At 43.2% G+C, this 14,464-nt stretch overlaps 1 protein-coding gene across 2 annotated transcripts in view; it reads right to left on the reverse strand.

The window, feature by feature from the left end:
- Window positions 1-14,464, reverse strand: part of LOC124789121 (slit homolog 2 protein) — a 642,438-nt gene that overhangs the window by 626,799 nt on the left and 1,175 nt on the right. The gene's annotated exons all lie outside the window — the stretch shown is intronic.

Raw genomic sequence — 14,464 nt, forward strand, 5'->3', positions numbered from 1 at the left:
AAGGAGCGTGGACCGGAGCGCTTATCTATGCATCGTGCTATTGAAGTAGCTATACAATATACAACACGCACATTGCGCAACAAATTTAATAATTTTTTAACGTGATTTATGTTCACTAAAGTAAAACTACCAAGCTGCATTCCCTAATTCACCCTTTTAGGGGTAGTATTCTTTTTATTTCTAAAGAAGCTAATGTTTTTTCTCAAGGTTCAATCTATCTCTATACGAAATTTCATCGAACAGAATTGAGTGGTTTAGTCGGGAAAACGTAATAAAAAATGGTTCAAATGGCTCTGAGCACTATGGGACTTAACTTCTGAGGTCATCAGTCCCCTAGAACTTAGAACTACTTAAACCTAACTGACCTAGGAACATCACACACATCCATGCCCAAGGGGGGATTAGAACCTGCGACCGTAGCGGTCGCGCGGTTCCAGACTGTAGCGCCTAGAACCGCTCGGCCACCCCGGCCGGCAAAACGTAACAGACAGAGATACTTTCACATTTAATAATATTGGTATGGAAGTACTGATTAAACACGCTGAGGATTGTATATGTGTTGTATTCATTACGTTGAACTGTACTGTGTAGAAGATCTGAACCAATAAAGAAATTTTCTCAAAATATGATAAAAGTCAAAGAGTAAACAGCTTTTTCAAAGGGTTAGTATTTTCCCTAATTTACGTAATATTCTTCAAATCAACAAGTATCTTGTACTACACACTATGGTGGCCTGCATTCTTCGTCAGAGTTCAAGCTAACTCCATCTCAAATTTCATCGAAATCAGTTCAGCGGCTTAGTCGTGAAAATGTAACAGTTAGAAGTACTTTCGGTATGAGTAATATGTCGGATAGATGTAATTCCCCCATAAAAGCTGTGGGCACGACGTTTCCTCGGAGTGTTACTTTTACTGATTAACTCGTAACAAACAACAAAATACCGAGAATATTTAACTAAACTCTTTAACTAAACTAACGACTATCTGCTAAAGTAGCAATTCATCTATCTCAGGTACTTGCACACAAACTGATGCCGCCGCACGCATTTATAATACACTGAGAGAAAAAACATCGCAGCACCAAAAACTAATCAATGCAGAGTAATCAAATTTGGGGACTACATTTGTATCATATTTCAGTTATTAACATTGCAATGTCACTGGTTAATGTAAGCACGAGATAAAAAATTGCAAATGTGGAACGCTGGTACATTAATAACCTTTGTAACCGCCAGAATACTAAATGCCAGCATGCAAACGTGCATCAACTGTGTTGCACAGATGCCGAAACTCCGTCTGTGGGATGGAGTTCCATACCTGTTACACCTGGCCGATCGATGGACGGACAGTTAACACTGTTTGTGGATGACGCTGGAGTTATCGTCTGACTATGTCCCATACGTTCGAGCAGGCCAAAGGACATGTCGACGCTCTGTAGAGCATGTTGGGTTACAACAGTGGTATGTGGGTGAGCGCTATCCTGTTGGAAAACACCCCCTGGAGTGCTGTTTTCTGTTCATAAATGGCAGCACAACAGGCCGTATCACCAAACTGGCGTACATATTTGCAGTCAAGGTGTCTGGGATAACCACGAGAGTGCTCCTGCTGTCATACGAAATCGCAGCCCAAACCGTAACTCCAAATGTAGGTCCAGTATTCCTAGCACACAAACAGGTTGGTTGCAGGGCCTCGATTGGCCTCCTTCAAACCTACTCAAGGTCACCACTGGCACCGAAGCAAAACCAGCTCTCATCAGAAAACACAACAGACCTCTGCGCTGTGTTCCAATGAACTCTCGCTTGACACTACTGAACTCGCAAATGGCGGTGGTATGGGATCAGTGGAATGCACTCTACAGTGAGTGTGCCTTGGACCTTTTCTTGAAGTAACCGATCTGTAATAGATCGATGTAGCACTGTGGTGCTCGAATTGCTGCTGAAGATATACAGTAGTTTTTTTTTTTTGGTCATCAGTCTACTGACTGGTTTGATGCGGCCCGCCACAAATTTCTTGCCTGTGCTAACCTCTTCATCTCAGAGTAGCACTTGCAACCTACGTCCTCAATTATTTGCTTGACGTATTCCAATCTCTGTCTTCCTCTACAGTTTTTGCCCTCTACAGCTCCCTCTAGTACCATGGAAGTCATTCCCTCATGTCTTAGCAGATGTCCTATCATCCTGTCCCTTCTCCTTAGCAGTGTTTTCCACATATTCCTTTCCTCTCCGATTCTGCGTAGAACCTCCTCATTCCTTACCTTATCAGTCCACCTAATTTTCAACATTCGTCTATAGCACCACATCTCAAATGCTTCGATTCTCTTCTGTTCCGGTTTTCCCACAGTCCATGTTTCACTACCATACAATGCTGTACTCCAGACGTACATCCTCAGAAATTTCTTCCTCAAATTAAGGCCGGTATTTGATATTAGTAGACTTCTCTTGGCTAGAAATGACTTTTTTGCCATAGCGAGTCTGCTTTTGATGTCCTCCTTGCTCCGTCCATCATTGGTTATTTTACTGCCTAGGTAGCAGAATTCCTTAACTTCATTGACTTCGTGACCATCAATCTTGATGTTAAGTTTCTCGCTGTTCTCATTTCTACTACTTCTCATTACCTTCGTCTTTCTCCGATTTACTCTCAAACCATACTGTGTACTCATTAGACTGTTCATTCCGTTCAGCAGATCATTTGATTCTTCTTCACTTTCACTCAGGATAGCAATGACATCAGCGAATCGTATCATTGATATCCTTTCACCTTGTATTTTAATTCCACTCCTGAACCTTCTTTTATTTCCATCATTGCTTCCTCGATGTACAGATTGAAGAGTAGGGGCGAAAGGCTACAGCCTTGTCTTACACCCTTCTTAATACGAGCACTTCGTTCTTGACCGTCCACTCTTATTATTCCCTCTTGGTTGTTGTACATATTGTATATGACCCGTCTCTCCCTATAGCTTACCCCCTACATTTTTCAGAATCTCGAACAGCTTGCTCCATTTTATATTGTCGAGCGCTTTTTCCAGGTCGACAAATCCTATGAAAGTGTCTTGATTTTTCTTTAGCCTTGCTTGCAGTATTAGCCGTAACGTCAGAATTGCCTCTCTCGCCCCTTACTTTTCCTAAAGCCAAACTGATCGTCACCTAGCGCATTCTCAATTTTCTTTTCCATTCTTCTGTATATTATTCTTGTAAGCAGCTTCGATGCATGAGCTGTTTAACCTGATTGTACGATAATTCTCGCACTTGTCAGCTCTTGCCGTCTTCGGAATTGTGTGGATGATGCTTTTCCGAAATACAGATGGTATATCGCCAGACTCATATATTCTACAAACCAACGTGAATAGTCGTTTTGTTGCCACTTCCCCCAATGATTTTAGAAATTCTGATGGAATGTTGTCTATCCCTTCTGCCTTATTTGACTGTAAGTCCTCCAAAGCTCTTTTAAATTCCGATTCTAATACTGGATCCCCTATTTCTTCTAAATCGACTCCTGTTTCTTCTTCTATCACATCAGACAAATCTTCACCCTCATAGAGGCTTTCAATGTATTCTTTCCACCTATCTGCTCTCTCCTTGCATTTAACAGTGGAATTCCCGTTGCACTCTTAATGTTACCACCGATGCTTTTAATGTCACCATAGGTTGTTTTGACTTTCCTGTATGCTGAGCCTGACCTTCCGACATCATATCTTTTTCGATGTCTTCACATTTTTCCTGCAGCCATTGCGTCTTAGCTTCCCTGTACTTCCTATTTATTTCATTCTTCAGCGACTTGTATTTCTGTATTCCTGATTTTACGGGAACATGTTTGTACTTCCTTCTTTCATCAATCAACTGAAGTATTTCTTCTGTTACCCATGGTTTCTTCGCAGCTGCCTTCTTTGTACCTATGTTTTCCTTCCCAACTTCTGTGATGGCCCTTTTTAGAGATGTCCATTCGTCTTCAACTGTACTGCCTACTGCGCTATTCCTTATTGCTGTATCTATAGCGTTAGAGAACTTCAAACGTATCTCGTCATTCCTTAGTACTTCCGTATCCCACTTCTTTGCGTATTGATTCTTCCTGACTAATGTCTTGAACTTCAGCCTACTCTTCATCACTACTATATTGTGATCTGAGTCTATATCTGCTCCTGGGTACGCCCTACAATCCAGTATCTGATTTCGGAATCTCTGTCTGACCATGATGTAATCTAATTGAAATCTTCCCGTATCTCCCGGCCTTTTCCAAGTATACCTCCTCCGCTTGTGATTCTTGAACGGGGTATTCGCTATTACTAGCTGAAACTTGTTACAGAACTCAATTAGTCTTTCTCCTCTTTCACTCCTTGTCCCAAGCCCATATTCTCCTGTAACCTTTTCTTCTACTCCTTCCCCTACAACTGCATCCAGTCGCCCATGACTATTAGATTTTCGTCCCCCTTTACATACTGCATTACCCTTTCAATATCCTCATACACTTTCTCTATCTGTTCATCTTCAGCTTGCGACGTCGGCATGTATACCTGAACTATCGTTGTCGGTGTTGGTCTGCTGTCGATTCTGATTAGAACAACCCGGTCACTGAACTGTTCACAGTAACACACCCTCTGCCCTACCTTCCTATTCATAACGAATCCTACACCTGTTATACCATTTTCTGCTGCTGTTGATATTACCCGATACTCATCTGACCAGAAATCCTTGTCTTCCTTCCATTTCACTTCACTGACCCCTACTATATCTAGAGTGAGCCTTTGCATTTCCCTTTTCAGATTTTCTAGTTTCCCTACCACGTTCAAGCTTCTGACATTCCACGCCCCGACTCGTAGAACGTTATCCTTCCGTTGATTATTCAATCTTTTTCTCATGGTAACCTCCCCCTTGGCAGTCCCCTCCCGGAGATCCGAATGGGGGACTATTCTGGAATCTTTTGCCAATGGAGAGATCATGACACTTCTTCAATTACAGGCCACATGTCCTGTGGATACACGTTACGTGCCTTTAAAGCAGTCGTTTCCATTGCCTTCTGCATCCTCATGTCGTTGACCATTGCTGATTCTTCCGTCTTTAGGGGCAATTTCCCACCCCGAGGACAAGAGAGTGCCCTGAACCTCTATCCGCTCCTCCGCCCTCTTTGACAAGGCCGTTGGCAGAATGAGGCTGACTTCTTATGCCGGAAGTCTTCGGCCGCCAATGCTGATTATTTATCAAAATTTAGGCAGTGGCGGGGATCGAACCCGGGACCAAAGGCGTTTTGATTATGAATCAAAGACGCTACCCCTAGACCACGGGTGTCCCTCGTACAGTAGTACGATGCGCCAAAGCCATATCCCGAACACGATCTTCCCCATCGGTAGTGCCACGTGGCCGTCCAGATCCCCGTCTGCTTCCGACCGGATATTCTCGTGACCACTGCTGCCAGCAATCACGTACGGTGGCTACATTCCTAGCAAGTCTTTCTGTGGTATCACAGAAGGAATATGTAGCTCCTCGTAGTCATATTACACAACCTCGTTCATACTCGTGAGGTGTTGATAACGGCGTCTTTGTCGCCTTAAAGACATTCTTGACTGACATCAACTCGCCGCATCCAATCTCAAAGGTACCTAACGCTCACGACAGTTACGGCTTGTACTTAAAGGAAACGTATTTACATCCTCATAGTAGCGTCACTCTTGAATGTCTAGCGTGAAATCTGAATAGACATCCTCTTACAGATGTAGCAACAGGCCTACCAACTTTCGTTTATGTCGAACAATTCCTTCTTGGTGTTACATTCGTTTTCGTTAGCGTATTACAATGAAGAGCGAAAGAAACTGGTACACCTGTCTAATATCGTGTAGGGCCCCCGCAAGGACGCGGAAATGCCGCAACACGACATGGATGGGCTCGACTAATGACTGAAGTAGCGCTGGAGGGAAATGACACCATGGATCTTGCACGGTTGTCAATAAATCCGTAAGAGTAAGAGAGGTGGAGATCTCTTCTGAACAGCACGTTGCAAGGCATCTTAGATGTACTCAATAATTTCCATGTCGCCGGCCGGTGAGGCCGTGCGGTTCTAGGCGCTTCAGTCTGGAACCGCGTGACCGCTACGGTCGCAGGTTCGAATCCTGCCTCGGGCATGGATGTGTGTGATGTCCTTAGGTTAGTTAGGTGTAGGTAGTTCTAAGTTCTAGGGGACTGATGACCACAGATGTTAAGTCCCATAGTGCTCAGAGCCATTTGAACCATTTTTGAAGCCAATTTCCTTGTCTGGGGACTTCGATGGCCAGCGGAAGTGTTTAAACTCAGAAGAGTGTTCCTGTAGCCACTCTGTAGCAATTGTGGATGTGTGGGGTGTCGCATTGTCCTGCTGCAATTTCCGAAGTCCGTCGGAATGCGCAATGGGCATGTATGCAGATGATAAGACAGGATTCTTACGTACCTGTCACCTGTCGGAGTGGTATCTAGACGTATCACGGGTCCCATTTCACTCCAACTGCACACGTCCTACACCTTTACAGAGCCTCCATCACCTTGAAGAGTCCCCAGTTGACGTGCAGTGTCCATGGATTCATGAGGTTGTCTCCATACTCGCAGACGTCCAATCGCCCGATACAATTTGAAGCGAGACTCGTACGACCATGAAACATGCTTCCAGTCATTAACAGTGCAATTTCTGTGTTGACGGACTCAGGCAAGGCGTAAAACTTTATGTTATGCAGTCATTAAGGGTACACGAGTGGGCCTTCGGCTCCGAAAGCTCATATAGATGATGTTTCGTTGAATGGTTCGCACGCTGACACTTGTTGATGGACCTGCTGTGTAATCTGCAGCTGTTTGCTGAGGAGTTGCACTTCTGTCACGTTGAACAATTCAGTCATCGTTTCTGCCCTTCTTACAGGATCTTTTTCCGGCCGCAGCGATGTCGGAGATTTGATGTTTTACCGGATTCCTGATATTCACGGTACACTCGTGAAATGGTCGTACTGGAAATCCCTACTTCTACCTCGGAAATTCTGTGTCTCATCGCTCGTGCGCGGACTATAAGACCAAGTTCATATGCACTTAAATCTTGATAAACTGCCTTGTTGCAGCAGTAACCGATCTGAAAACTACGACTGACACTTACTGTTTTATATAGGCGTTGCCGACCGCAGCGCCTTAGTCTGCCTGTTTACGTATCTCTGTATCTGAATACGCATGCCTAAACCAGTTTCTTTGGCGCTTCAGTGCAGAATGGATTATGCAACGAGCTGCCGGAGGTCACGCACCTTTTGCTCCGTAGAATACGTGATGAACTGCAGTCTCCTTGCATGGGCAATTGTGTGTGTGCGTGTGCGTATGTTTGTGGCTGATTTATGTGCGTGTCAGGGTATGTTCTATCAGAACACCTAAAAGTCTCTGACAATACATCAAGTATCTCTGGGGTAATACATTACATGAGTAAAAACGGTTAAAAAGGACGTCACCATCGGCAGCACCTACGAGTCTTCGTATGAGAATCAGCACGCACGACGCGCCAAAGTGATAGCGTGCACGCGATGCCTCGGCTCCTTCAGCCAGTGACCCTGGGAGGTCATCAGCGCCAATGCTGGGGCCCTCACGGCTATATCAATGAGGCGTCTCAGACTACTCATTCTCCTCGTCCAGTGCGCATACGACACGCTCAGACTCATAGCATTATCACGGCTCCTCCCGAGGACGACATTGGAGCAGAACAGGAATCAACACTAGAGTTTCACCGACAGGGGCTTACGTCTATTCGCAATTACTTCGCCGTGCGTTCCCTGCAACACATTCTGCGCAGCGTACAGCCGCCGACACCTTTGAGATCAGTGGCACATTTTGCATTTTTCAAAATGATTCATCCGATTTGAGTACTACTTCTTCTACAAGAACGAAGATAGGAACTTGTGATCAATTTCAACGTACGCATAGGACTAAAAGGCAGTTTACTTTCAAAAGAAACATTTAGTTTAACGAGGGCTTACATACTGGTACATACAACCTTGGTGTACCTTTTAAAATAAGTTTGTAATCAAAGTTTTCATTTACTCCATCATGTTCAATGTGACCTTCACCAGACGCTCGATAAGCATCCAGAAGACAGCCAAACTCTTTCCATACTTTTGCAAGCATACCACGAGTTACTGCATTCTCTGCTGTTGCTCTGCGACGTCACAGTTCCCCTAAAGGAAGGCGCAAAGACCGCCAAAAATAAAAGTTATATACCGTGAGCTGAGACGATCCTATAGGCCAATGGTGCAGTGTGAGACCCGCAGGTTCCTTGTAGTCCATACATCGTTGCAGTTCTTGTTAAGAAATACTATTACAAGCAGACGCCAGTGCAATGGTGTTCTGTCACGTTCAAACATGACATCTTCAGCATGACTTGCGACTGTGGGGAAAGCCAGATCTTCCCTTTACAGCTACTAGGAGGGACAAGATATGTGGAACACCTTGTACAGTGGGAATGGGAATGTCGTGTGGCTAGGGCCTCCCGTCGGGTAGACCGTTCGCCTGGTGCAGGTCTCTCGATTTGACGCCACTTCGGCGACCGGCGCGTAAGGTAGTGCATGGTTTCTGCACTTTCTTGTTTACTCCGTCTATCACGGTCGTACCGCCCGGCTAGCCGCGCGGTCTAACGCGCTGCTTCCCGAGAGGGAAGGTGTGCCGGTTCCCGGCACGTATCCGCCCGGAGGATTAGCGTCAAGGTCCAGAGTGCCGGCCAGCCTGTGGATGGTTTTTAAGACGGTTTTCCATCTGCCTCGGTGAATGCAGGCTGGTTCCCCTTATTCCGCCTCAGTTACACTATGTCGGCGATTGCTGCGCAAACACTTTCTCCACGTACGCATGCACCATAATTACTCTACCACGCAAACATCTGTGGCTACACTCGTCTGGTATGAGACGTTCCCAGGGGGGAGGGAGGGGGGCGTCCACTGGGGGGCCGAACCGCACAATAACCTTGGATTCGGTGTGGGGTGGCGGTGGGGCGGGTGGACTGCTGTAGCCTGTTGTGGGGTTGTGAACCACTGATGGCTATGGTGGAAGGAAGCCTCTCCGTCGTTTCTAGGTGCCCGACTCAATACACAATCACCGTCGTAAAAGCTGTTACTTGGAACTTCTTATGAGCCTTTTGTAGTAATGATTCGTTCATTGCCCAACGTCACAAAGACACGCAAAAACACAAATGTAAAAGTAGTTATTTATCGACAGTACGAAACATCTAATATCTTTATGTCGGACTAATTGATGAGCTAACATGCCAAAAAATCCCGCATCCAAGACGAAGAATGTGTAACTGGATAAATGTTACTTGCGAAAGATAAAAAAAAAATGGTTCAAATGGCTCTGAGCACTATGGGACTTAACTTCTGAGGTCATCAATCTTCTAGAACTTGGAACTACTTAAACCTAACTAACCTAAGGACAGCACACACACCCATGCCCGAGGCAGGATTCAAACCTGCGACCGTAGCGGTCGCGCGGTTCCAGACTGTAGTGCCTAGAACCGCTCGGCCACCCCGGCCGGCGCGAAAGATACAGAACTATCTTCCATCGACTCCAAAACAAGAGTTCTCTTTCATTTAACAGTCAGAAAGGGACTTAATTTGTCTGTTAATTACCTATAATAGGCAGGGAAATTCAGCAGTGGTTAAATCGAATGCAATATCACTGTTCCGTCGACTTAAGGTCCCTTACAGGAGTTAAGTAAAGGCGACCTCAGTTAAAGACTTATATTCTACTCGTATGAACGAGGAATCACCAAACGTTTGCGTTATAATTTCCAGCAGGGAAAATAGACGGTATGAAGTCATTTTATTCATATTCTTTTTTTCTTCATCCTTCATGGATTAGGTGATAACAGCTGTTCCGTTCATAAAAATCCAGACATTGCTTCCGAGCTTTTCCCTTATGTGTTGTCCTTATAGGTTTATAGTGAAGCATGTGCACTGAAAGTATATTTTCAAGCAGTCTATCTACATGTCTCTGTTGAGATCCATTTGCTTGTGTATTCAGTGAACTTGTAATTAATTTCTAAAACCTTGATTTCTGAAGCGATATTCTCTGGTGCATTAACACTACGCAAAAATCTCACTTCCTCAAACTCGGTCCTGCTTATATCCTTTTCCTCGGGAGCCCGGCTTTTAGATGTATAAAGCGTAGCAGGTAATGTCATAACTTTGTAAAACTTCATCTGTGCCCCTTTTTCGGCTTTTTGCGAATTTCTACTTGTTCTGTACACTGCGTTGTATTTTAGGATCTTGTTATAAGTTTCATTGTCGAAAATTAATCCTACATCACAGCAGAGATAATGCAAGTGAGTAGCGGATCACTTGCTCCAGTGATTCGAGGGAAGATCGTAAAGTAATGCACAACAGTATCATTACAAAAATGTTTAATAGGTAACAAATAAGAAAAATCACAAATGAACTTACATCTTGTATCTAGTTTTGTACATAGTCACCGACGTTATTTACACATTTCCCCCCAACGTGGTACCAGTTTCAATATGCCCTGTTGGTAGAAGTCCGTTGGTTGGAGTATAGCCATAGCCAGCTGCGGACTGCTGATTTCTCTATTTCTCTTATACATCTCTAAGAAATCGTTGGCCTACCAAGAATTTCTTCATGGGACCAAATAGATGAAAGTCCGGCTGTGTAAGGTCCGGACTGTATGGTGGATGCTGGAGAATCTCTCGCCCAAATTTGGCGACTTTCTCACGAACAGGAGCAGCAAACTGTGGGTGCCGGGAGGGGGGGGGGGGGGCGAGGGGGGGGGGAAGTTGTCATGAACAGCTTTGATACCGTTAGCATTAATGTTGTGGCGTGTGTCACGAAGAGCACGACTCAACCTAATCAGAATTTTAATGTAGGCTGCAACGTAACAGTGGTACAGTGTTCCGAAAAGTCCACCAGAAACACACCATGCGTATCCCAGAACACTGTAACAAGCACTTTCCTTGTATATTGAGTCATTCTGAATTTTTTTCGTTCTGGGGAAACAGCATGTACGCTCAAGACTCATCACCAGTGACCATTCTTTTCAGGAAGTCATGCCCATTTGCGGTGTAACGCATTAAGTGATCCAAGCTTGTAATCATACGCTGACCCTTGTGGTTGTCTGTTAACTTCTTTGGCACCCAGCGAACACCAACTTTACGAAATTCCATCGTATCAAGAGCAATATCGTACATCGCACTATAGAAAATATTGTACTGCTGCAATAAGGATTGTAGCTGCACGCGCCGGTAGTTCGAAAGTGCTGCATCAAATGCTTCGACATTCTGCGGGGTGGCAGCAGTTACCAGCCGCCCGCAGCGTGACGAATTATTAAGGTTCACATGGTCCTGTTGGAAGAATGCACATTACCTGCAGACATTGCTGCAGTCCATACAGTCGTCTCCATACCCGCTATGCACGTCTCTGTGAATTTTACTCGTTTTATGCCCTTTGGACAACAAATATCGAGCTGCATTTCACTGCTATTCACAAGTTGATGACAGTAACATGCGCACATGCTTGTTTCACAGTTCAGTCTTCTCTCGCTAGACCTGCACATGAAAACAAATGCCCTCTGTAGCGCTAACTTCAAACTACATCGTCGTGCAATTTCAAAATTCCAGCTGCAATACCAGGGGAGAAAAAAAGGTTGTGCGTTACTTTGCGATCCTCCCTAGTAAATTGAAGTCGCAAGCTCACATTGGTCTGTATACGAAGACTTATCTCAGGAACTGCTGTAGGGATTTTGATCCAGTTTCTACTAACCCGGTTGATACACTGATTCACGTGGTAGGTTTCTGCAATGACTAGAGAGAGCAGCAACGCCTCTAGAACGCAGTAAGATGGAGCAAACTCTCGTGTGTTGTGGTGATATACCGGTAGATCGTGTGGCTGGAAACCGAAAGGTTGTGCGATTGAATGCCGGGCGAATCAGTTTTTTTCAGTCCATCCTTCAACGTAGGATTCAGCTCTCTGTGACACATTTCGAAATATGAAGACAATTTCAGGCTGCCCAACTATGCTTACCTCAGATTAGGATTCGCAATTCGTACTCTTAATTCACTGCAAATTCTTCGAACAATGGGCAGTGAGTTACTAAACTTTGAAGTATCGTAATAAATATGACTAATAACGAAAAGATAAACACGTCAAAATCAGGCTGTGATGTGAAATTTACAATTGCAAATGATCATATATTTGAGAGTGTGAATACATTCTTCAGTTAGCAGCAGAGGCACTTGCTAACAATACTGAAGAGATCTGTATTAGTAATTCTTATCTTCACAGAATCAGAGAGAAAAAAAGAGAAGAGAACTACCTGAAATAATAAAATCCGGTTTTAAGAATGACATTCCTGCAGTTCTTACTGTTCATTGGGATGGTAGAACTGTTGACAGCATTGAATGTCAGGGAGCCAAAAGAAGAAAAGCCTCCAAGCGCTGTTATTTTTGGGGACAGAGAACAACTCTTTGACATTCCAAACGTACAGAATGGTTCCGGTAAAGAGCAGACGAACGCTGTTTCGAAAGCATTAACGTATTGGGTTACAGAAGAAAATGTACAAATTCTCTGCAGCGACTCAATTGCCTCACACTGGCCGTCTTAAAGGGGAATGCGTCTTACTTGCACACAATTCGCGAAGGGAGTTGTATTTCCCACACCATCATCTCACATACGTACTTATCTTAAAAAGTGTATTTAAATCTAAAGATCATGGTGTAACAAGCAGTCCTGACTGACCAGTTTTTAAGCATTTGAGAGAAAGCTGGAAAAGTGTCAGCGTCACTAATTTTGAAACTGGCAAAAAGATTGTGGATTTGTTTTTTAATGAGTCAGAAATTAAGCATATGTTAGACTTTTGCGAAAATGAATTAAATAAATTCACAGTGAAGGTGATAACCGAGATCTGTGCAATATCTTTGGAAAGAGACTTTGGAGACAACCTGAAGATATAGCCTCTTGTAGCAATGAATCAAGCAAGGATAATGGCAAGATCAATTTATTGCATAAGCGTATTTCTGCTAAGATCACAACTGGAATTATTAGTTGAAAATAAGAATTCATTAAGAAGTATCTTTTATTTCATTGTAACTGTTTATGTCAAGCAATGACTTCAGTACAGTGGTGCTGCAAAAACTCCTAATCTGGATCTCTGTTTCTTAAAAGATCATCTGAAAGGATAGATTCCACGATTTAAAAAGCAGCTATGAGGAAATTAAGTATCCAGTTGTTGTATTTAACGGAACAGTTGTCTCTGTTAACGCTTTTTGATGATGAAATAGACGAACAAACCAAAACAAAAATGTAGCAAGTTTGGACAGAGACAATCTACAAACTGAAAAAGGGATATATTCATTTTTGTGGAGAATTGGATGAACGATTATATGATAAGGTTATTATTTTTTGATTATCATTTATTACTGATTTTAAATAGTTAATATGCCTCTTCTAACTCAACCTCATCTTCATTACAGAGAAAAGGTTGGCCGGTTTCGTGTCAAACAAGAACGGATATCTATTCTCTTGCCTGAAGATTAGGGACACTAGTTTTATTTGAGAATGCACTTCGACGTGGACGAGCAGCACTTCATATTTAGACGCTAAAAGGATAATTAAGGAGTAAGAGTCGGTTAATGACTCCGCCGAAGGGCATGCTAAATTAAAGCAAGAGTTTCACGGAATATTGATTGTAATAAGGAACGAAAGGAATTTGTACTACATTGTGTTCAAGAACATCGTAGACAGTACCCACATTGCAAGAAAGAAACACTGAAAATAAAATATTATAAAGAATACTAAAAGCATCCCAAAAGCAAGAAAGTACTTAATTTTGATTTTATTAAGTCATCAGTAACTTATAAACTGACAAAAAACTATAAAACATATAATCCTCAATATAAAAGTTTATCGCTCGGTCGCCACGGGTTAGTGTCGTCCTATTGATGACTTTTTCCTCAGAATACTCCTAATGAAATAGAAAACATTTAAGACGTGAACGTAAAATTTTTTTGGCCAGGGATTTTTAGTAATATATTTATCCTAAAATCTTCTAGAGGATGGATATGGGAAGGGACAAATTTATTGTTTAATTTGCGGACGACCATGTTTTGCGGACGACCGGGTTCGCCTAGCAGCCAGTGAAAGCGCTTTGTAACGAAATGTGGTTAAAATAAATAATGTTTTGTAACTTAACGAGTGGCTGTACCTGTAAATAAAATAGATGTACTGGTGGTAGAAGAGAAGCATGGAAGAAGGGCAAAAATAGTGATAAATAAGAAGGAAATAGAAATGTGTTCAAATAGTTCGTCACAAATTTATCAATGTATAAAACTAATTCAAGTGTGGTTTAAAACATACAGAAATATAACGCTGGAAAAGCAGGTGCGTCACCAGAACAAGGAGGAAAGAGGTAACACTGAGACAGCCCAACGAGGTGGCTAAGCCTGCTCTTACAGTGGTGAAAACTAAATTCTGAGGAAAGGAGAGGAAC

This window comes from Schistocerca piceifrons, chromosome 3, assembly GCF_021461385.2.
Source record: "Schistocerca piceifrons isolate TAMUIC-IGC-003096 chromosome 3, iqSchPice1.1, whole genome shotgun sequence".
Taxonomy (NCBI): Eukaryota; Metazoa; Arthropoda; class Insecta; order Orthoptera; family Acrididae; genus Schistocerca; species Schistocerca piceifrons.